Raw genomic sequence first — 21,177 nt, 5'->3', positions numbered from 1 at the left:
GAAAATATTGACTTGACTTAAGTACTTAGATTTGAGTTAAGAACTGAAAAAAACCCACGTGGGAGGCAGGGAAAGTGCAAAAAGTGAACTTTCAGTTAACTGTTGGCCAGTGAAAAGGGTGCCTGTCTGCTTCCTCACTCCTCCCAGCGTTTAGAGAGTGGATTGGGAGACAGCCTTCAGACTGCCTGGTACTGTACTGCCTGGACTGTATTTTCCCTGCCTTCCCTTAACCTTTCTTGACCTAAGAAAAAAAGAAACAAAATATCCCCCTCTAGTGGTCGAAGGCAGAATAGCAGCTTCCCATTAGTTTCTATGGACGGAAAAGAGCAGATACGGATTAAATGGTTTTCAATGCATTCCTATGGGAAATGCAGATTTGACTTGAGAACTTTTTGACTTGAGAACCGCCTTCCAATACAGATTAAGTTCTCAAGTCAAGACCCCACTGTACATCTTAGCAATGTAGATTCTCTAACTTTCCCTTCAATCCTATATCAATCCTATATCAACCTTTAAAAGCAGAAGTGGGAGCAAATCTAACCAAATTCAGTGAGCTACATCTACATAGGCTTTTATAAGATTGTACTATAAATTGACACTTTTTAATTCTGTAGTTCTGTACAGATTAATTGCACAGTTAGCTAACGTGCTGAACTGTTGTTAACACCAACATAGGCTTTTGAATTCATTAAGGAATGTTATAACAATTGGAATATCCAACTAATTACATGCACTTAGGGAAAAAACCTTGAACCCATGTTTCTCAAACAGCTCCCTGTGCCAAGAAGCAAGCTGCTTTTGAAACTGGGAAAACTGTCTAAAATGATACGTAACATGGCATGGAGACATTTAGAGTGTGTGCTGTTAAAAAAAAAAAACAACTGTCAGAAATATTTAAATATGCCCAAGCTTGTACGCTTACCTAGTGTAGCTGTTTGGGACCTTGGCTGGTAGTGCAACAAATATAGCAAACTGTTAATGCACAGGAATTAAAAATCAGTCCAGCACAAACTGATACAGTATTCTATATCTTGTCAACAAAGCTTTTTAAACCCATTGAGAAAGTCTTTCTTTAGCTGGAGAGCAACATAGAGATGAGACAGCAGCATTTCTATAAATAACAATGCCAAGAGGAAGTTGTTGCTATGGGAGCACTAGCCACATTTCTATTTTGAATTCTGAAGATATCTGCTGGCATCTACTGTCCAAAAGTTAAAAATGCAATGTCCTCCGCTCTTCCTCAGTAGATACAAAGCTACCTATTTGTAATAGATGAGCAAAATGCTCCCCAGATGCAATATATCAGTCCAGAGGTAGGTAACTTCAATAAGGCCAATGGACATTTTTCAGACTTGCAGCAACCTAAAGGCTCTACTTCCTAATTGACCTATTTAATTTTGGAGTTTTAGGTGAATGCTGTGGTTGTATACTGTACAGGTTTCTGCAGTGAGCTTTTAGTAACCGAGAAACGAGTTTAAATGGAAAAAAACTGTTTAAACTGAAATAGCCACCTTTTGCCCTCTAGTGGCCAAATATATTTTTCTTTTAAAAATTTTTTAAAAAACAGTATGAATACACCTCTCAAAATCTAGTAACATTGCTCCTAAGCCACCTAGAAAGAGGGAACACATGCCAAGTGAGAGGAAGAAACATCCATTCACCCAGTGTGAGAAGGACTTGTGATTTTTGGAAATTCCATATTCTTGGTGCAGTTCCTATGGCCCATTCCAGCCCATTCTAGAGGATCCTCCAAATTTTGAGGGCCCACAGGTAGGGAGGTGGAAGGAAAATATTCTATGGAAGTTGCATGGAATGATATTTCAGGGGAGAGTAGTTGGTTATTTTCAGGACTCAAAATAAGAAACATAAAATGAGATTGTCATACCATTATTTACAGAGAATTTACAACAAGAACATAAGGAGAACCAGTACAATTGTTTACAGTTAATGTAAATGGAAAACAAGGAAAACCAATATGTTTGAGAGTGAAAGATCCAATCTAAGACTGATTTCTGGCAAGTACATTATCTTCTATTGGCGTGTGAAAGCAGCTGCACCAATCATAACAATCCTTTCAAACAAGAAATTAGAGCAATTAGGATACAGGGTTCAATCAAATTCTTTAAACAGGGCCTCTATTTAAAAAGTGACATTAAGCAGTGCTCCTATTTCTGTACTTTCAATATTGTAGACCAATTTAATATACACCTGAAATCAAAACAACAGCTAATGTCTTGTCCTCCATGGAGATTCATTTCACAGAGTATGATATGCTCAATGCCCTACAACCACTTAACAGTATTAATCAAAAAATGTTACAGAATTGTTGAGGTCAAATTACCAATATGTCAGGTGTTCTCTGTTGAGTTTTATAATTCATCTGCATTTAGCAAACAGATTAAATGTTATTTCTTTCTAAAACAGGCATGCTAAGTTCATAATCACTAACAATAGATTACAAACCAGAAGGGAACACAGAGTGAAGTCATCTGTTCAATCGACTCCTTCTGTTCCATAAGGTGAAAACTCTTGTTTAAAACATATTCCAGGGGGCTTCTAGATTATCTTGATTTAGGTCTCACCCTTATGCTTGTTATTCTGATAAATTTTGCTGCTACTTAGCACTAACACAATAATAGGTCTTCTAAAATTGTTTTTAATATGATTTTTTTTAATGGAGAGAAGCACAACTTGGCATAGAGACATGGAGATCAAATCTACTCTGAAACATTTTCTCCTTCTCCCTTCTGCAGCCACTCCAGCATTTGCTTTACTCCTCAGTTCTCTGGAGCAGATTTTGAGGGAATGAATGGAGCTGGAGGAGGCAGGTTTGCTGATGGACATGGTATATGTGAAAAAAGATTATTAAAATTCACCATTGCATCTCATTATAAGCTTTGGACACTTAAAATGTTAATCAATAAATGTTTCAGAGAACACGAGGAGCAATGGGCAGTGGGAACAGGGGAACTCTCAGGGCTCTGAAAACCCCTGGGTTTTACTCCGAGTCAATGGATCCCCCAGGAAAGGGGAGGCAAATTTTCCACAAGAGAGTGGACTTACAGCAAAGTGGAGCCAGGAAACCCTGAGATTCAGACTTGCAATCTGTTTTTTCAGAAAAGTTTCCTTTCCTCATCGCAACTGACTCATGAAGAAGCCATGATGAATGGTGAGTAGCTGCCTGGATAAGGGGGAGGTATGAAGACTTATTATCTGACTACAGGAACAAAGACTAAATGAAGCTGATTGTGGAAAAAGATCTCAAACGGCATACAACTTTGGTAATCCCTGCAATTTTGGAGCCTTTTTTTAAAATTGCAACACAGCTGAGAGAACTGGGAAAGCGAAACTTTGTCTCTTCCCCCCCCAACCCTCCCCAAGAATTGGCTTTTCATAAATCAGAGGCTTGAGAACTTTAAATAGCTCTGAACAATTTAACCTATGTGACTCTCCATGGAGCTATAAAGGTGGATTATAAATCAAATAATCATCTTTACAACTAGAGTGCTCTCTGCAGGACTTTGAGTTCGGGTCGGCTAAGGAACCATGAGGATAATCTAAGCAAGTAGCTTGTGTTTTTTTGGCCACGGTTTGGAGATAAGAGTCTCAGACTCATTATTGGAATCTACAATGGAGGCCTATCTTCAGGAATTTCAAGAGAACATCATCAATCAATTCAAGGCGGAAATCTTAGACATTAAAACAGAAATCAAAGAGATATTTCTTGGCCTAGAAATTAAAATGAAGATGGGAGATAAACCGACTGAACTCACTGAACCCACGGAACAACTGCTATCGACACATAGAGAGAAAGAGGCTGTTTTCCTTCAAAAGCAGGAGATGGGGACAAACCGATTGAATTCACTGAACTAACAGAACATTTGTCATCATCGGAGAGAGAAAAAGAGACTGGGGGTTGCGATGAGGGGGAAAAGCATATTGAGATTGCTTTGAGAGGGGAAAATGTAAAAGAGGAGAAATGGGCGAATTTGGGGGGGGGGGAAATGTATGATCAGAGATCAGATAGATCCATGTTGCTCCAAAATCAATACATTGATTATACTGAGTTGAAATTAGTAAACAGGATAGAAAATGCCTTAAAGAGATTTCACAGATGGCATTTTAAAACTGGCAAAAAGGAGGCAAGAGGCAAATCTGGGTCCTATGATACTGAAACTGATAAGCAAAAATGAAAAGGGGGAAAGCCACTGGCTGATTAAATAATAAAATTCATTGGTTTGAGAGATATATATTTACATATAAAGTAACATGAGTAATATACTATAAGCAATTCATAAAATGCCTTAAAGAGATTCCATAGATAGCATTTTAAAACTGGCAAAAAGGGACAAGAGGCGAATCTTGGACCTATGATACTAGAGCTATTAAGCAAAAAGGAAAAAGGAAAAAGTTACTTGCTGATTAAATAATAAAAATCATTTGTTTGAGATATATATATTTACTGTACATTCAAAGTAATATGAGTAAATATACTATTAGCAATTATGGCCAGGTAGGAATCTCAAGGGTAGACAAGCATATATAATTAGGAATTTTAGAAATTTTGATGATGAATAATAACATTAGAAGCTTTTGTTTTTAAGGGACATATATAGAGATCAAATATGTGTGAATTACTATAGTGTTTTCATAGATAAGATTAGATATATAATACCTTTTTGTCTGCAAAAATTGAGATTTTTGAAGAATGTATTGTCCTGGCTTGGATCTTATTGGTGGATAAGCAATCTTAAAAATAGAATTGGGAATGTTTATGATGAGTATTGGATAGATGGTAATGCAGGTGAAAGAATTTATAAAATTATTTTAAATCCAGAATGTTAGATGCTAAATTAGATATTCTGAAATAGAGATATGAAATATAATATGTGTATATAACATGATGTAGTATGGGAATAGGGTATAAGATCGACTGTAGTCAGAAGTATATAATGGATAAGTCTGTATGAAAAATACCTCCCCGCCTATATGATGTGTCTGTCGTATATGTTATATGGCTACAATTTTCACTGCCATAAATGCAACCTAAAATTGATTTAAAATCATTTTTAAAACTGTCATGATTCCTTAGGTACTTGGGCAATGGTTATTCTTATATCAGTACTGTAAAGTGGATAAACATCCCAATTTTTGTTGAACTGATGCACTTCTGCCTTCATTTTTTTTACACTAACAGGGCCTCCACATTCAATTGAAAAACAAACTATCTCTGAGACGTCCGAGCTCACAAAGCCAGGAATTAAAGAACAAACAAATAAAAAATAGCAATTAGAGAACTAAGAGCACTAACAGAATTAATGGCAACTAACAAAAGAGAACAAAAGAGGAAAAACAAAACCTGTCTTCTACAAGATCCAAGAATTCAAAAGGAAATATAAACCTAGATTAGGAATGCTGAAAAAGCAACAGGGAAACACATCTGAACAAGATAAAGAAAATGTGGAAAAAATATACTGAAGAACTATATAGAGAAAAGGGGATGACAGATCCTTTGGAGAAGAATTCGACAATGCAGAGCTTTCAATTTTACAAAATGAAGTGAAAGATGCTCTGAAAGTATTTGTTAAAAAAAATCACTAGGGGTCAATTGAAAACCAATAGAATCGATAAGAGTATTTCAAGCTGCAGAGACTGAGGCTGTCAAAATCCTACCATGAATATGCCAAAAAATATGGAAAACAAAACAATGCTGTAAATGATCCATATACATTCTAATTCCCAAGTCAGGAGATCTCAAGGAGTTCAGTATTAGGACTACAGCACTGCACTAATTTTCCCTCGAGGCCATTCCCACCACCTTCACAGGTTTGTCTGATGGAGACATGGGAGAGGGACTTCTCTGTTGCTGCTCCCAGACTCTGGAACTCCCTTCCCAGACTCCTCCAATTTTTGATGTCTTTCTGCGAGCAAGCAAAGACCTTTCTTTTCAGGCAAGCTTTCCCTCAGTGACTGGCTGCCTGAGTCGGATTTTTAAATTGACTATTATGTTTTATTGCTTTGCTTTTGTTATCCATTTCTCACAGTGGTATTTGTTTGTTCAGATTTATTTATCTATTATGGTCAAGTGACCAGCTCATAAAACATATTATATGGCTAAAATATACAAAATGCAAATAAGAGAGTGTACTATTGTGTATTAGTTATATACAGGGAGAGTGATATTTGTTTGTTCCTTTTTAATATTTGTATACTTACTGTTTTTATCTTTAAATATTGTATTGTATTTAAAGCTACCTTAGGTTTTTTTTTAGGAGAAAAGTGGGGTAAGGTATTTTAAATAAATAAATAAAAATAATTTCCCATTCAAAAGCAAAATGATGCTCAAGGTATTGCAACAAAAATTTTTACCCTGTGCAAAATGAGAACTGCCTGGCATTCAAGTTGGATTCTGAAAAGGAAGAGGCACTCAAGATCATAATGTAAATATCTCGATTACCAAAGTACACTGAAGTATTTTCAGATTATCAGTTTATGCTTTATAGACTTTAGCAAAGCCTTCGGCTGTGTGAGTCATGAGAAGTTATGGATTGTCGTGAAAGGAATCAGGATGGCTCAGCACTTGATTGTCCTGATATGCAGTGTGTATTGTCAACAAGAAGCTACTCTCAGGACAGAAAACTGAGAAACAGAATGGTTTCCTATAGGCAAAGACGTTAGACAGGCGTATATTTTACTTCCTGTCTGTTCAATCTGTATGCAGAATGTACCATACTGAAAGAATATATAATACTGAAAGCTGAACTAGATTTTGATGAAGAAGGAGTAAAAACTGGAGAAAGAAAACCAGCAATTTAAGATATGTAGATGATACCACCTCATTGGCAGAGAGCAGCACGACTTAAAACAATTTTTGGTAAAGTGAAAGAAAAAAGAATAAAGAAGGCTGCAACTGAATATTATTAAGAAGACCAAAACTACAGAAGAACTAAACAACTTTATTGACACTGGAAAAAAATTGAAATTGTTAAATATTTTGCATACCTTGGTTTGATCATCAATCCAAATGGAGACTCCAGGTAAGAAATCAAAAGAAGACTGAGACCAGAAGGGCAGCAATGAAGAAATCAGAAAAAATTATCAAATGTAAGGACATATCACTAGAGACCAAGGGCAAGATTATCCACACAATTGTATTTCTGATCACCATGTATGGGTATAAAAGTAGTACAGTGAAGAAAACTGACAGGGAAAAAACCTAATTCGTTCAAAATAAGGTGCTGGAAGAGAGCCTTGTAGATATCCTGGATTACCAGAAAGATGAACAATTGGGTCCTAGATCAAATCAAGCCTGAACTTTCTCTGAAAGCAAAAGTGATGAAACTGAAGCTGTCATACTATGGGCACATCATGAGAAGCCAAGACTCACTGTGAAGTGCAAAGATCGTGGGGAAAACTGGAGGCAGCAAGAAAAGAAGATGATCAAATAGAAGACAAATTGACTCCATGGAAATCATAGCCTTGGGTTTACAAGAGCTGAACATGGCTGTTAAGGGCAGCTCATTCTGGAGGTCACTCATTCATAGGGTCACTATAGGTCAGACTTGAAAGCATGTAACAACAACATAATAATAGCCACGGTCAAGCTATGATTTCACATCTTCGCTTGCTTTCAAATCAAAACTTCAAAAGTTTGAATGCCACAGAATACTTGCTATCTTAAAACTGAAAATGGAAATTGTCACCTCCTTGTGATCAGCTTATTTTCATAGCACAAATACTACACTTCACCGTAATGTTTAAATCTAGAACCAGTTTTGTTCTTCTGCCCTTATATTGTCCCACAAAATAACAGATACAACTTGACAACTTCAGCCAAAGAATATTTAATATTTAATAGACAGTACAGACAGAATGCCCTCTATATTAGCTTCCAACAAAACGAGCATTATAAACATCATAACATTCCCCTTTGCTTAATTCTGGTGACAAATCAAAAATTGATTACTGTTTTAGATCTTCTGTATGCTCAACTATGATTCAGAGCAGGGGTCCCCAATGCCCGGTCCGTGGCCCGGTGCCGGTTTGCTAGGCTTTGCAGGACCAGGCTGTGGAGACAGATCTCTCCCCCCCCCCCGCACACAGGCATGGTTACTGAATATATAATAATTGTATGCCCTCAAGTCATTTCTGACTTATGGCGACACTTTTTCAGTTTTCTAGGTAAAGAGCAGAGATGGGGATATTCATATACAAATACAGTGGTGCCTCACAAGACAATTTTAATTCGTTCCGCAGAAATCGCTGTGGAAAACATCGTGAAACGCGATTCCCCATTGGAATGCATTGAAATCTATTTAATGCGTTCCAATGGGGGGAAAATCACTATCTTGCAAAAATTGTCCATAGAAAACATTTATTTATTTATTTATTTATTTATTTATTTATTTATTTATTGCATTTATACGCCGCCCATCTAGACATAGTCTACTCATTGTCGTACAAAACACAGTTTCTCATACAAATGCATTGAAATCTACCATATTGGAGAAAAACAATCCCCTTGCCTGCACTGCCTTTGGAAATGTAGTGGGTGTCAGATGGCCTTCCCCCTCTTTCTCCAGCAGCAAAGAAAGAGGGTGAAAGGAGTCAAAGCAGCCCCCTGGCTCCTGATAATGGTGACTCCTTTTGCCCTGATCCTTTACCACTGGGGAGAAAGAAATACAAGACATCACCAGGATTTGCTGCTTTTGCAATAGGTCCTGATGAGGAAAAAAGAGATGAAAAGGATTCTAGAAAGACCAGGGAAATCACAAATGCAATTCCCCATTAACACAAATTATGCAGTTGAGTTCCCCACATTTGGTGAAATCATAGGAATCGGCACACCCAAAGTGCAATGGATGAGCCTTCCTCTGGAAAAACCACTTTTATGACCATGGTATTTCCCCTGCAAGGTATAAGTTGGAGTGGCCCTTGCACTTCCTACCCCCTTCTGTGCCCTGTCCCCCCAAGGCATGGTGACCCTGTCTGCACTTCCTGCTCAGTACAGGGCTGCACAGCGCAAGTCCTGCCAGAGGCCACGAGAGCTCCTCAGTGTTTTGGGGTGCCCTGCGGGACCCCCATCAGCTAGGTGTTCCTCCCACAATCCTCTAGTGCACATGTATTAGCATAAGGTATAAGCATATGCTAATACCTGTGACTACAGTCGTTGTAATGTGGATTCATCGTTTTGTGGGGTAATTGTCTTGCGAGTTACCACTGTACATTTGTCTGTATAATGGAGACTAGACTGGAGATTACAGTGGAGCCTCGCATAACGAGGGCCCCTTTTAATGACGAATCAGCATAGCGATTGTTTTTTTGCGATCGCAAAAGCAACCGCATTGTGATGTTTCCCCATAGGCCCCCGGTGGGTGCGTCGCCGGCCAGCCGGCATTTTTGGGGCGGGCGCGTCAGAGCGGCCGCGGTCTCCCCTGCAGTTGTTCTGAAGGGCCGGCCGGCCGGCATTTTCGGGGCGGGCGCATCGGAGTGGCCGCGGTCTCCCCTGCGGTTGCTCTGAAGCGCCGGCCGGCATTTTGGGGCGGTCGCATCGGAGCGGCCGCGGGCAAGGTCTCTCTCGTGGCCGCTCTGAAGTGCCGGCTGGCCGGCATTTTCCGGCAGGCACGTCGGAGCGGCCGCAGGAGAGGGCTCTCCCGCGGCTGCTCCAACGCGCCCACCCCGAAAATGCTGGCCGGCGCTTCAGAGCAGCCACGGGGGAGGGCCGGCCAGGGAGGAATTGTCTCCCTCCCTGCAAGCAACGTTGGGTCCTCCTCACGCTGGGCTGAGGTCAGCCGGCATGAGGAGGACCCAGCGTTGCTTGCAAGGAGGGAGACGATTCCTCCCTGGCCACCGGCTTGCTTCTCCTTTGGAAAAGCAAGCCAGCCAGGCAGGGAGGAATCGTCTCCCTCCTTGCAAGCAACGTTGGGTCCTCCTCGCGCTGGGCTGAGGTCAGCCGGTGTGAGGAGGACCCAGCGTTGCTTGCAAGGAGGGAGACGATTCCTCCCTGGCCGCCGGCTTGCTTCCGAAGCCAAAAAGGCAGGGAGAAAGTGCGGGAAGTTCGAACTTCCCGCATTTTCTCACTGTCTTTTTGGCTTCAGAGAGCTCCGAAGCCGCCCATCACGGCAGTGGGGACCCCCAGGGAGGTCTCCCAGGGCTTGCACGCCACCATGGGAGACCTCCCTGGGGGTCCTCGCCGCCACGATCGGTGCCTTCAGAGGTTTCAAAGGGCTTTCCCCGACATTGGAGGAAGCCCTTTGAAAGCTCCAAAGGCAGCGGAGCACCGGGCGGCTAGAGCAGGCCGGAGCCCTGGCCACTTGCCCCCGGCCGCGCGGAACCAGCGGAGGGCCGGGAGGCTAGAGCAGGCCGGGCCCCTGGCCGCTCGCCCCCGGCCGCGCGGAACCAGCAGAGGGCCGGGAGGCTAGAGCAGGCTGGGCCCCTGGCCGCTCGCCCCCAGATGCGCGGAGCCAGCAGAGGGCCGGGAGGCTTCGGACCGGTAAGTCCTTTTTAAAAAAAATGTCTGCGTGGGTTTTGGAGGGTGGGTTTGGACTGGGGGGTTATGTTTGTGGTTTGTGTGTGGTTTTTTTGCGGCATTTTCGCCGCGGGCGCTTCGGCTGTGTGAAAATGGGGGCTTTGGTCCTCCCAAAGGCCCCATTTTCACACAGCTGATCGGCAGTTCCAAAATGGCCGCCGCAACCATTTTCGCGTTGCCCCCGCTTACTGAGGAGGCGAACATGGCGGCGCTATGGAGGATCTTCGCTGAACCGTGAGTTTGGGCCCCATAGGAATGCCTTAAACGAAATTTAAGGCGTTCCTATGGGGTTTTTCCATCCGTATAGCAATGTTTCCTGATAGCGACGATTAATCCGGAACGGATTAACGTCGCTATGCGGGGCACCACTGTACTGGAGTTTCTGCAATATTTCCTGTGCCTTACTGAACCCACCACTCCCCCGGAGTGCTTCAAATATTGGGGTAATCAGACCAAATGTGGGGTATGTTCAGTGTAAAGGGAGAGTTCCACACATTTCTTCTCCATATCTTTTGAAATGAACTTTTCCATCATATAATTAATCAATGTGGACCCCCCCTCTCACTCACACACACACACAAATCACATGGACCCAGTTCAAACATAATGCCTATCAAACCATGTTTCTGATATGATATCTGCAGGCATATCATATGCAGGAATACGGGAGGAAAGGAAAAGGGTGAAGTAAAGGTGATGAAGGGGGAGAGAGGAGGAGGAGACAGATGCAACATGGCTGACCATGTCTAAAAATTCTGATTCTGCTGGTGATTGGTCATGTTTTCCCCTTTTAAAAAAACTAAGAATGATACTGTCGAGTTCTCTCCATGCATGTCTTTAAAGTATTCAGTGTACACAGTGTACATTTCATCATCAGTTCCCTCAGTACATCGTTTTCTCAGCTTACAATCTCATTACCTCTCTACCTATCTCCCTAACCCAGTAGTCCCCAACCTTTTTGCGACTGCGGACCATTTGGGGGGTGCGGGCTCCGTGAGTGGACTGGCTGGGGGGTGGGAGCACCCCATGCTTGTGGGTGGGCGTGTCACACTCACATGTATAAGTGTAAAAGGCAAAACTCGGCAGTGACAGCCAAAGAAGCAAGTGCAGAAAAGCCGGGCGGGCAGTGGGGTGGCTTCACGTGGCCGCCTGTCTCCCTGCTCGACTTATTTGTCATCCCCCCCGCTGCCGCCCCGGGCGGACCCACCAGCTTCGCCCCGCCAAGGTGACCAGAATGGCTCTTGCGGGGCTTGGGCAAGCTTCAGCCAGTGTGACACTGCCTCCCGCCCGAGGTGAGTGAGGAAGGTCAAGCCAAGCCCTGCTCAGGCTGTGAGGATTAAGTGGAAGGCTGCCCCCCAAACCGTCCGCCTGTCCTGGGTTCAAAAGCCCCCCTTCCCGATGGAGGACTAAGAGTCAGAAAGCCCGGCTGGCAAACCCAATGTTGGGCTCGCATTTTGTTCGGCCCCCTTTGCTGGGGCCTCCTGGGAGGGGAGGGAGAGCGAGGGAGGGGAAAGGGGGTGTTTTGCTGCCGGCTGGCCAGTGTGCCTGGCGGTGTGGGTGGGTGGGTATGTGGGTGCGCATGCACCTGTGTTGGAGGGGGGCATGGAGGCGGTGGTGGTGCTGGCACTCCAGGGATTGGAGGCACGCCAGCCCAGCCACAGCCCAGAGTGCACCAAAGCTGGCAATGCCGCTGGCCGGGCAAGATGGCGCAAGCCGGCGCAGGCTCCTTCCCCACCATGGCTCCTCCGGTGTGAGATAGAGGCTCTAGGCTCGCCTCCTGGAGTCTGAGCCCCGTCCGCCGTGCACCATACAGCACCCCACACCCAGCCGCCCCTCTGGCTGGGAATCACTGGGCGCACATGCGCTTTGTGTGCCGGGGCGACCGTTATCACGCGTGTCCCTGCTTTGCTGAAGCTGCGGAGCCAGAGCAAGTGAGTTTGGGAGAGTCTTTGCAGCCTTAGGAGGGATGGGGCTCCGAGGCTGTCGCTCACGGACAGCCGTCACCCCCAGTTGCCCGCCTGCAGAGCCCATGGCTTCTCTCCGAGGTGGCTCACTCCGCTTCCTTCTGATTGCCCTGAGAGCACGGAAGGGAAAGCGGACGGGGGGAACGAGTGAGCGAGCCAGCTGAGAAGGGGGCATGGGAGTGAGGTGCGAGCAGAACACACCCCTCCGCAAGCACAGCATGCCCACTGGGGGCGCGGAGATCCATGTCTGCGGCCCAGTTCCAGGAAGCTCACGGACTGGCACTGGGCCGCAGATCGGGGGTTGACAACACTTGCCCTAACCAGCCTTATCAGACTCCTGCTTCTCCAGCCAAGCCTCATGTAACTGCTGACTCCGCCTCTCCAGCCCTCTCATAGGTTCATGTAAATCAGCTCATGAATATGAGTGACATGAGTGACATGGGCAGTCGCCACAGGTACTTTTAACAATAATAACATGTTAACTTCATATATTTCTATATCGTTCTTCCCTCCCATTCCCCTTTCCAAAACCCCTGCAGCAAAGTCATATCGAATGTTTTACAATGAGGCTTTCCTAGGAAAATTATAGTCACATTCCAAGTAAAGAACAATAAATCCTGTATGCTTTGGAGAGTCCCTTATTATGCTACCATTTATATAAACAATAAAGATGTCAATCTGTTGCAAAAGTATCCAATGTTTCATCCCTTTAGCTATATGCAATTTGATGCTTAATTTTTTCTGCAGTGCTATGTCATATTCACAATTAGAATACCATGCTGTGATTTATTCTTCCATTTTAAACTATAGTTTGTCTCGCAGCTACTATAAAATGGTCTATTAAAAGTTTATGTGAACTTAGCTCGTTCTTCCTACAGTGTGGTATTTAAACTCTTCCTTGAAGCCTTCATGCAGCAAGGAACTATGTGTGAGTGGTGGATGTTTCAGACTGGAGCTATAAAGCATCCTGAACCTCCTTTACACATAGTATGAGTGGGTTATTAAAGGAAGTTGGTACCTGTATTCCAAGCACACAAAAGCAGGGGTGATTAAGTGTCTCCGTCCTCACTTACCAATCCCCTGTAGATTAATTTTAAAAAAATACAGGCTAAAAGCTTTGTGGGCATATCAACAATGTAGTTCTTTTTAATGTCTTAAATTTAAATTCATAACCTATCATTTCAAATTCCATCATACATTTTTTCTTTTCCAAAAAGAACTACTTAAAGAAAAGTCATGGGGATATATGACTTTCTAATTTTAGATCCTTTTTCTATTCTGCTGAAATACATTCCATCTGATATTAAATCTATAAAACTAAGTTCTAATACCATTTCCAAATATTGATTGCTTGTCAACTTTTAAAAACATATTCTATACAAAGGATATTAATAAACCAATTCTTTGTTTTGTATTTCTTTAAAATTTACCTCAAACTTCCAAAGTAGCTTTAATACTTAAATACATTATCCTATCAGTACATTTTATCTCAAAATACCAAGCAACAAATTTCAGAGACAATGGCACACAACTTTGTGCAATATAACAAAAGGAGGGGATATTTTTAATCACACCAAGTGCAATGGCATAAATACCAGCTAGATAACAGATCAGAGCTTGTATCCCTTGTCATATGCCAATCATGTGAGTTGGTGTGAAATGAGGGATACAGTGACTTGTTAATTAGCAGTTCACCAGTGCAATTTACGAAACTATACTTATACCAGCATAATGTGCAAGTAATACTCTAGACATTACTTGTATAAGCAGAGTCATTACTTGTAGGAGGTGTGCTAATTTTAAGACTCTATTTCTATTCTGCTGAAGCACGTTCCATTTAATAGGGTATTTACAACCTTCAAATTCTACAATTTTATTTTTTTAAAAGAGTTTTTAAAAGTACTCCTAAGCTAAAATTCCTTTACTAAGTTAATCCATCTACTTGCTGTTCCTCTTTTCCTGTCACCTTCAACCCTATCCTAAACGTTATGTTTTTCCCCAGTGAGTCTTGTCTTTTCCTGATGTGTCCACTTTTATCTAGAACCATGTTATTTGTCTTTCTGCTAGTCCACAATATCTGTAAAGCTCCCCTCCAACATTACATTGCAAATGAGTTATTATTATTTTTTTCTGTCAACTTTTTAAAACGCCAGCTTCCACATTCATACATGGCAATCTGGAAGACTATATTATAGAAGATGTTCACCTTGGTCTCTAGTGACATATACTGGAGGATCTTTTCTGGTTTCTTTATAGCTGCCTTTCTGAAACTCAGTTTTCTGGTATCTTGGCTTGTTTTTGGAAAAGTAAAATGCAAGAGTTCGGAACACCTCCCTTTCCTGCTGCTACTCGCTATGAATATCATCCACCACCTCAAAAGCCAGGCCTGGACATAAAAGAAACCTCATGAAGCTAACTGTGAGACAATTCTTCGGCTTGTAGAAAATACAGGAGAGAAAGTGATTTCTTTTGCACCAGCAGGACACATTTTGATTTAGGTCTCTGTTCATTTTTAGTTTGATCAGTAATTTTCTCTGTTTAAATTAATATGTATACTGTAATCTGCAATTATGTTAACTTGGTACCAAGATATTTTGCTATATTTATCTAAACACTTAACTCCTTTATTTGTCCTGCAGTACTGTAGCTAGCCGGAATGCTACTATGAACGCAGTATCATAATATGAAATTTAAACCCACTTATATTATTGTTGCCTATAATTTTAATGGCCAGTGGTTCAATAAAAATACAAAATAAGATGGATGCCCCTCATTTGCTACCCCTCCAACACCAATTTATCTTAACATTGTCCATGAATTATTAACCTAGCTTTGGAATATGTTCATCATATCGCTCTCAACCTAGCTAGGAATCATCTCTCTAAACTAAACCGTTCAAACACGAGGGAGAAAAAAAAGTCTCTATCAAATGCCTTTGCTGCATATATAATTGTTCTTCCTACTACTTAAATTCACACACTATATTTATCATTGTTCCTCAAACTGGAAAAAAAGTCCTTCCTTTTCTAAAATTGGTCTGATCACAATTTGAACACTTATGTACATGTTGGCTACAACACAACCGGTTTCTCCCAACAGGAAATTGACCACAGCTCTGATGTTATTCTGTCCCACAAAAAAATCCTTTTAAGCAGGTTAATGAAACTATCCAATTTAAAGCTGCTCTTATCTCTTTGTGTTCTGTAAAGAGAAGCTATATGTCACCTCCATGAACAAATTTAAGAGTTAAGAAAAGGGGGGAGAAACCTTTCTCAATTTAAAGTAAGAAGTTGTGATTAGAGCTATATTTCAAGAGGAAAAAAGTAAGATCACAGATTACTTTCCCCCCTCAAAACATAGGGATACCACTTCATTATTCATTTCCCCATCTTCTGCCCAAAGCAAACACATGAACACCATTCTTTCTTTCTCTAAAAACCAAAAACTCATAAAAACTGGACTATTAAGATTATCTAAGTGTGAGTAGGACTGCACTGCCATTGTTGTTTTCAGATGTAGACAATAAAAAAGCTGCTATATTTCATTTCAGCTAATACACAGTCAGTTCTGCCCTTATATAGGATGAATAATCAGATTATGGTGTAACATTTACTTGGGTGGAAGTTAAAGTGCAAGAAGAATGCAGCCAAGTCCAGTCCAACTGATCCTAAGTCATCAGATTTTTTTTTTTTAAGAAAAGAGTATCTTTATAAAATTAAGGCCTGGGGGTCATCTCTTGTGATAAAGTACACCAATGTGGCTGAATAAAGGAGATTGAGCTGTGGCCTGTATTTCTTTGTTCTCTGGTACATAGCTTCACCCATAACTTTCTTCTTCATACTAAAAGGTTCTTTTGTGAATTTTTTCAAATGTTAATGTGTGTGTAGAATCTGCCATACAAATCTAAAGTAAGAATTTTTTTTTAAATCCTGCTGGGAAGCATCATGACACTCTAGGCTTACTATACAAGACGGACCAACTTCCTCTAAGCAATTCTAGCTGGATTTCTAAAAAGATCACACCCACTCATAAAAGATATGAAATTGATATTTGAGCCTGGCTTGAAAGAGACAGGTACTGCATACTCCAAAGTGTAATTCATAAATCTGCACTGTATGGGCCACCCCAGCATCCTCATATAGTGCTGGTGTACTTTCTTTTGGGAAACACATTTCACAATCAGAAGAGTTCCACCAAAGCTAGCTCTACCCACATTACAAAAGTTTAATTTTCACCCCTTAACCGCCACTTTACATTATACATTTGGCTAAAAAGCACATAAAGATATTTCAAGCTTTCACAAAGCTGTAGGATTGGGAGGTAGAGCTGCTGCATCACTGATAATAGGTATAATAAAAAGGTTGTCAAAAAGAAAAGAAGAGCAGTCTTTAGCGTTCATTTCTAGGGACAAGATAACACGGAAACCTCTCATGGGTCATTATGTTATGGTTACTAGAACCAGTATGTACTGTTACATACAGCACTGATGGTACCTGTCTGTCATGGGTTTGGAGGGAAAGTTCCATCCTATGGGGAGTGGAAGGCGGGACATCAGGGGGAGGAGCTGTACTGTATATATACTTGGAGCTTGTGTGGAGAGTTGGAGTTGGAGTCTGTGTGTCAGACTGAGTACAACTGTGTGTCAGTTAGTACATACCTGATAGGTTCAGGTTTCTTTATAGGTAGCCAGAACTGATAGGTTCAGGGTCTGTGCTTTACTTTAAAGTGTTCTGTGTGAACCAAACTGTTGCATGTATGATTGAGACTAAGCCACGTTACAGTATCTTATTTACTTGATCTTTTTATTCACCCTGTTTGTTGTTTAAATAAACCTTGTTCTTTTGTTTAGTAAAATCCATCCCTGTCTGTGTGACTTCTTATAGGGAATGGTTGGTGGCAGCATAATTAGAGTGTGGCATACTCCAGTAGGTCTGGGGTTGTCACATTGATTGGTGTCCAGCGTGTGGGATACGACTGGTCCAGTTGTCCAGTGGTCCAGCAAAGCCTTGGCAAGTGTGCCCAGAGCAAGGGGGGTCTAGTCAGGGAAAATCTGAGAGCGCGTAGGTAATCTTCTAGGCTTACCTCACGGGGAGGTAGGCTAGTGGAAGAACGTGCACACTCAGATTGGGGACTAGATTAGGGAGCTCTGAGGCAACCCGTTTTGGCGGGAAAAGGCTGAGGCAAAGCTGTGTGAAGTAACAGTGATCTAGCCTGTCTGCTGAGAGGCCTAGCAGAGGGGGTGGATTCCGCCTGGCAACAGTTGCAAGTTAGTGCTGAAGGAACAGCAGCAATCTATAGAAGGCTGTTCCTGAGGCAAAAGGGAAAAAAGTCGTCGCTTTATTTTGAGGCTTGACTTTTGAAGGCAGCCTGTTCTGGGGGGGGGGATTATGCCCTTGACTCGAAGCCAAATGGCAGAAATGGGGGAAGTAAGAGACCCACAGGTAGACCAAGGTTCTGAGGAGGAATTTGGCTCAGAGCACGGGAGAACAGAACCCAGAACTCAGAAAAATGCTCCTAGCCCAACAGCATGAACTGAGGGTGAGGGAAATGGAGGAAAGATTAGAGAGAGAAAGAATGGAGGAAAGGGAGAAACAGAGACAATTTGAAATGGAATTGGAGAGAGAGAAAATGGCGTTTGAGCTGAAGAAGCTGGAGATAATGAGTAGAAATAGTAATAACAATAATAATGAGGGGAACCCAGGGAATGGGGAAGGCAGCCTGTCTAAAACTGACCTGAAGAAATTCCCTGTGTACCACAAGGGAGATTGCCCTGAGGTGTTCTTTTCCCTCGTGGAAAGAGCGTTTGTGGACTTCTCAGTAAGGGAAACTGAGAAGATGACCATTATGCGATCTTTAATCAGTGGCAGCCTGGCAGAAGTCTATGCAGAGATGCCAGTGGAACTGTTGAAAGATTTCGCTGAGTTTAAAAAACTGGTGTTTGCCAGACATGGGATAAATGCGGAACAGCTGAGGCAAAGATTCAGGTCACTCACAAAGAAACCAGAGCAGACTTTTACCCAAGTGGGGCCCAACTGGTGAGGTTGCTAGAGAAATGGCTGTCTCAGGAGGGGACAGAGACCTTCCAGCAGCTCAAAGACCTGATAGCGCTGGAACAGTTTTATTCAGTCCTGCATGGGGAACTGAAGTTCCAGGTGAGGGAGAGGAAACCGAAATCTGTGACAGAGGCGGCAGAGATCGCAGATTTTATTTACCAAATAAGAAAGCCCTTAGGTGCTGAGGGGAAATCTGTAGGTAAACCCAAAGAAACCTACAGCAAGTACTCTCAGGGACCAGGGAAAAACCAGCAAGGGGGAGGGGCCCATGTTGAAGGGAAGCCCTCAGACATGAAACCACCAAGACCTCAGATTTTGGAGGGAAAACCAAAACCAGATGAGAAAGACTCAAAATACAGCAGAATATGTTATTTCTGTCAAGGAAAGGGCCATCTAATCTCAGAGTGTGAGAAATTAAAGCAGCTAAAGGGAAATTTGCCTCATGATTTGAGTGGAACCAAGCCAAAAGCTGTGTTCTGTGTCCAGAAAGAGCAAAGCTCCTTGCCACTGAGGGAGCCTGTTGCCATGGCTACTCAATCTGGAACAGTTACATCTGCTGATCAGGCTGGGGAAAATGGTCCTCTTGTGGAGGTCAAGCGCTGCTTACTAGTGAGGACAGATTCGCAGTTGTTTGAGACCGCAGGGGTGGACGTAGGAATACTTGACCATCAGTATAGGGGGCTAAGGGATACTTGTTCCCAGGTGACCCTGTGCCATCCAGACATGATTCCTGGGGAGTATATAATCCCGAATGAGAGCTTGAAGGTGGCAGGGATTGAGGGGCAGGTGATCTCACTGCCAGTAGCTGAGGTACCTGTGAGCTTTCAAGGCTGGAGGGGAGTTTGGCGGCTAGCGATTTCATCGACTCTGCCAGCAGCCGTGCTCGTGGGAAATGACCTGGCTGAACATGTGAAACGGGTGCTAGTGATTACACGCTCACAAGCTACCACGGGGACAGTTCAGGGGGGTACTGTAGAGCCCGAGGCTGAAGCAGATGAGGGGAGTTCCGAAGCTGTGGTAGAAACCTTAACCACAGACAGCAAATTTGGCCAAGAGCAAAAGGCAGACGCCACTCTCCGAAAGTGTTTTGAACAGGTGACAGACACCCAGCTAACACCTGAAACCCCAGCGAGATTTCGCGAGAAAAAGGGAATTTTATATAGAGAGACCCTGATGAATATCTCAAGAGGGGGAGATGGGATCAGAAGTCAGCTAGTGGTACCTGAAAAGTATCGCCCCATGATCTTACAAAGGGGGCACTCTGACATGTTTGCTGCGCACTTAGGGGTGAACAAGACACAGCAGAGAATCACACAGAATTTTTACTGGCCTGAAATAGGGAAGCAGATCAAGGAGTTCTGTAAACAATGTGATGTGTGTCAGAGGCAGGGGAATAACCGTGACAGGACCAAAGTGAAGTTGTGCCCTTTGCCTGTGATTGACACCCCGTTCAAATGTATAGGAGTGGATATTGTGGGACCTTTGCCCAAGGCCACAAAGAGGGGGAACCGGTTCATTCTCACCATTGTGGACCATGCCACGAGGTACCCCGAAGCCATACCCTTGACTAACATTGAAACTAACACAGTGGCAGATGCCTTGGTGGGGTATATGTCCAGGATGGGATTTGCCTCAGAAATAATCACAGATTTGGGCACATCGTTTACATCAAAGCTCATGAAACGGTTATGGCAAATCTGTGGAATTAAACACAAGGAAACCACTGCCTATCACCCCGAAAGTAATGGGTTAACGGAGAAGTTCAATGGGACTCTGATGCGCATGATTAGGGCTTACTTGGCAGAGAATCCAAACAATTGGGACCAGAAGCTGCAATCCCTTTTGTTTGCTTATCGATCAGTGCCACAAGCCAGTACCGGGTTCAGTCCGTTTGAACTTTTGTTTGGGAGAAGGGTGAAAGGTCCACTAGATTTAATCAAACAAAATTGGGAACAGATCACCCAGGATGACCCACAAGACGTTGTGACATATATAGACTCTTTAATGAATGACCTAAAGAGAAACCTAGAGCTAGCAGCAGAGAACCTGCAAGCTCAGAAGGTTAGACAGAAAACCTGGTATGACCAGAAAGCCAGGGAGAGGCACTTTAACCCAGGGGAGGAAGTGCTTTGGCCTAGGCCCGGCAAAGAGAACAAACTGCAGCTGGGTAGCCCAAAAATAAAATACTTGGGTCACATAGTAGGGGGAGGAGTGATAAAACCCCTAGAGGCCAAAATAGAAGCCGTTCGTGATTGGCCCAGACCCAACACCAAGAAAAAAGTCAAATCATTTCTTGGGTTGGTGGGCTACTACAGAAAGTTCATCCCGAGGTTTAGCGAGATGGCGACTCCGCTGACCGATCTGACGCGGAAGAAGACTGATGACCGCATCCCGTGGACCAGCGACTGTGAGGAGGCGTTCCGAAGGTTGAAGGAGGCGCTCATCAATTATCCAGTGCTGCGTGCTCCCGACTTCGACCGGGAGTTCATCATCTACACCGATGCGTCTAACAGCGGGGTAGGAGCAGTTCTTTGCCAGGAGGATGAAAATGGTGACCAGCATCCAGTGTCCTACCTGAGTAGGAAACTACAGAAAGGTGAGAGACATTTGGCAACCGTGGAAAAGGAGTGCC

General features: G+C 43.0%; 1 protein-coding gene and 1 non-coding gene across 2 annotated transcripts in view; both read right to left on the bottom strand.

The window, feature by feature from the left end:
- The window catches only part of PRKACB (protein kinase cAMP-activated catalytic subunit beta), a 103,573-nt gene that overhangs the window by 52,689 nt on the left and 29,707 nt on the right, over window positions 1-21,177 (bottom strand). The window lies entirely within an intron of this gene.
- On the bottom strand, window positions 8,760-8,923 carry LOC140707084 (U1 spliceosomal RNA). The gene has a single exon (XR_012087081.2). It is a non-coding gene; the product is annotated as a U1 spliceosomal RNA (small nuclear RNA).

The sequence above is a fragment of the Pogona vitticeps genome, chromosome 4 (genome assembly GCF_051106095.1).
Source record: "Pogona vitticeps strain Pit_001003342236 chromosome 4, PviZW2.1, whole genome shotgun sequence".
Taxonomy (NCBI): Eukaryota; Metazoa; Chordata; class Lepidosauria; order Squamata; family Agamidae; genus Pogona; species Pogona vitticeps.
This window is presented reverse-complemented; position numbering and strand designations above follow the sequence as displayed.